The sequence below is a fragment of the Mustela erminea genome, chromosome 5 (assembly GCF_009829155.1).
Source record: "Mustela erminea isolate mMusErm1 chromosome 5, mMusErm1.Pri, whole genome shotgun sequence".
NCBI classification, from domain to species: domain Eukaryota; kingdom Metazoa; phylum Chordata; class Mammalia; order Carnivora; family Mustelidae; genus Mustela; species Mustela erminea.
The window spans coordinates 70,639,287-70,642,500 of record NC_045618.1 but is presented as its reverse complement, the minus strand read 5'-3'; the positions used below and the strand labels follow the sequence as shown (position 1 = coordinate 70,642,500).

Sequence of the window (3,214 nt, the reverse complement as noted above, 5' to 3'; positions counted from 1 at the left end):
AGTAATAACTCTTTGATATCTGCCATAGCAACTTCTTATGAGATATCTGTCCTGAGGCAAGGGAAACAAAAGCAAAAACAAACTATTGGGACTTCATCAAAATAAAAAGCTTCTGCACAATGAAGGAAATAATAAAACTAAAAGACAGTCTTTGGAATAGAAAGTATTTGCAAGTGACATATGTGATAAAGAGTTAATATCTAAAATATATAAAGAACTTATAAAACTGAACATCCAAAAAATGAATAATCCCATTAAAAAATGGACTGAAGACATGAGTAGACATTTTTCCAAAGAAGACATACAGATATACAACAGACACAGGAAAATATGTTCAATATTACTAATCAACAGGGAAATAACAAATCCATACTACAATGAGATACCACCTCACACCTGTCAGAATGGCTAAAATCAACAACACAAAAAAACAACAGGCCTCTTTTCCTGCTGGGACCATGGAGTGTGCAGAAGAGAAGGAAAAGAAGGTTCCTATTTGCCAGAAACCCTTGAGAAAGAAGTTTTCCCAAAAGAAATGCAAGGAGGAAGCTTATCTTTGAAAAAGCTAAGAATTACCACAAGGAATACAGGCAGATAGGTAGATGTTCTACAGAACAGAGATTTAAATGGCCAGGGTGATGCTAAAAAAAAAAAAAAAAGAAACAAACAAACAAACAAAAGCTGGCAACTTCTAACATACCTGCAGAAACCAAATTGTCATTTGTCATCAGTATCATAGGTATCAGTGGTGTAAGCCCAAAGATTGGAAAGGTGTTGCAGCTTCTTCACCTTTGCCAGATCTTCAATGGCACCTTTGTTAAGCTCAACAAGGCTTCCATTAACATGCTAAGGATTGTGGAACCATATATAGCATGACCTGAAGTCTGTAAATGAATTGACTTACAAGCGTGATGATGGCAAAAACAAGAAGAAGTGAATTGCCCTGACAGATAAACACATTAACTGGCAAATACGGCATCATCTGCGTGGAGGATCTGATTCACGAAATCTATACTGTTGGAGCATGTTTCAAAGAATCAAACAACTTTTTTGGCTCTTCAAATTATCTTCTCCTTGAGGGGGAATGAAGAAAAAGACCACTCATTTTGTAGAAGATGGAGATGCTGGTGACAGGGAAGACCAGATCAATAGCCTTATTAGAAGGATGAACTAAGGTATCTACCATGATTATTTTTTTTTACTGTGGTCAGATAATAAATGACTACTCTCAAATAGAAAAAAAAAAAGGAATGAAAGAAAAACAAACAAACAACAGGTGTTGGCAAGGATGTGAAGAAAGGGGAACTCTCCTACACTGTTAGTGAGAATACAGACTGGTGCAGCCACTCTGGAAAACAGTATGGAGTTTCCTCACAAAGTTAAAAGTAGAACTACCCTGTGACCCAGCAATTGCACCACTAGGTATTTAGTGAAAGAAAACAAAAATACTAATACAAAGGGATACATTCACCCCTATGTTTATAGCAGCACATCTATAATAGCCCAAATATGGAAACAGCCTAAATGTCCACCAACTGATGAGTGGACAAAGAAGATGTGGTATTTACATACAATGGAATATTACTCAGCCATAAAAAAGTATGAAATCTTGCCATTTGCAATGACATGGATGGAGCTAGTGAGTATAATGCTAAGTGAAATAAATCAGAAAAAGACAAATACTTGTGATTTCACTCATATGAGGAATTTGAGAAACAAAACAAATCACCATGGGGGGAGGGAAGAGCAAGAGAAAGTGAGAGGCAAACCAAGAAATAGACTCTAAACTATAAAGAACAAACTGACAGTTACCAGAGGAGAGTGGGTCGGGGGGATGGGTGACATAGGTGATGACAATTAAGGAGGGCAATTGTCGTGATGAGCACCAGGTGATGTATGGAAGTGCTGAATCAGTAAATTGTATACCTGAAACTAATACTACACTGTACATTAACTAACTGGAATTTAAATAAAAACTTTTTAAAATTTTTAAATAGAATGTCCAGCTTTCAACAACAAAATTATGGGAGTTTCAAGGAAGCAGGAAAATGTGATGTGTATACTAAGGGAAAAAAGCAGTTGATAGAAACTATTTCTGAGTGGGCCCACATATTGGATTTAGAAAAGATTTCAAAGCAGTTATTATAAATATGTTCAAAGAACTCAATGAAATCGTGTTTAAATAATTAAAAGATATATGAGAACAACGACAACAAATAGCTAACTCAGTAAAGAGACATAATCTATTTTTAAAAAGTGAACCAGGGGTGCCTGGGTGGCTAAGTCATTAAGCGTCTGCCTTCAGCTCAGGTCATGATCCTAGGGTCCTGGGATGGAACCCGCATCGAGCCCCGCATCGAGCCCAGCATTGAGCCCAGCATTGGATCCTTGCTTGGCGGGAGGCCTGCTTCTCCCTTTCCCACTCACCCTACTTGTGTTTTCTCTCTTGCTGTGTCTCTCTTTGTCAAATAAATAAAATCTTAAAAAAAAAAAAAAAAGAACCAAATGAAAATTCTTAAGTTAAAAGTATAATAGTTGAAAATTTACTTGGGGAGTTCAACAACAAATTTGAGATGACAGAAGAACAATCAGTGAACTTGAAGGTAGATCAAAAGAAATTATTCAGTCTTTAAAACTGAGAGGAAAAAAAATGAAGAAAAAGAAGCAGCCTCAGAGATCTGTGGGATTCAAGTATATCCACATAAGGGTAATGGAAATCCCAGAAGAAGAGAGAGAAAGGGAGGTAGAGTAGTAAGAATACTTAAAGAAATAACAGCTGAAATTTTCTCCCATTTGATGAAAAATACAAAGAGAAAAATGCTCAAAACAACAAAAGAAAAACAATTATCATTTAAAAGGGAAAACCAATAGCTAACTTCTCATCAGAAGCAATGGCAGCCAGAACACAGGGGTAAATATTTTCAGAACTGAAAAATCAAGAATTATGTGTTTAGCAAAATGGCCCTTTAAAAATCAAACCGAGGGGGACGCCTGGGTGGCTCAGTGGGTTGAGCTGCTGCCTTCGGCTCAGGTCATGATCTCAGGGTCCTGGGATTGAGTCCTGCATCGAGCTCTCTGCTTAGCAGGGAGCCTGCTTCACCCCTCTCTCTGCCTGCCTCTCTGCCTACTTGTGATCTCTCTCTCTCTCTCTGTCAAATAAATAAATAAAATCTTAAAAAAAAAAAATCAAACCAAGGGGTGCCTGGGTGGCTCA

General features: G+C 37.3%; 1 pseudogene; it reads left to right on the top strand.

Annotated features, from left to right (window-relative positions):
* Positions 1-458: 458 nt before the first annotated feature.
* Positions 459-1,200, top strand: LOC116590164 (annotated as a pseudogene).
* The last annotated feature ends 2,014 nt before the right edge of the window (positions 1,201-3,214 follow it).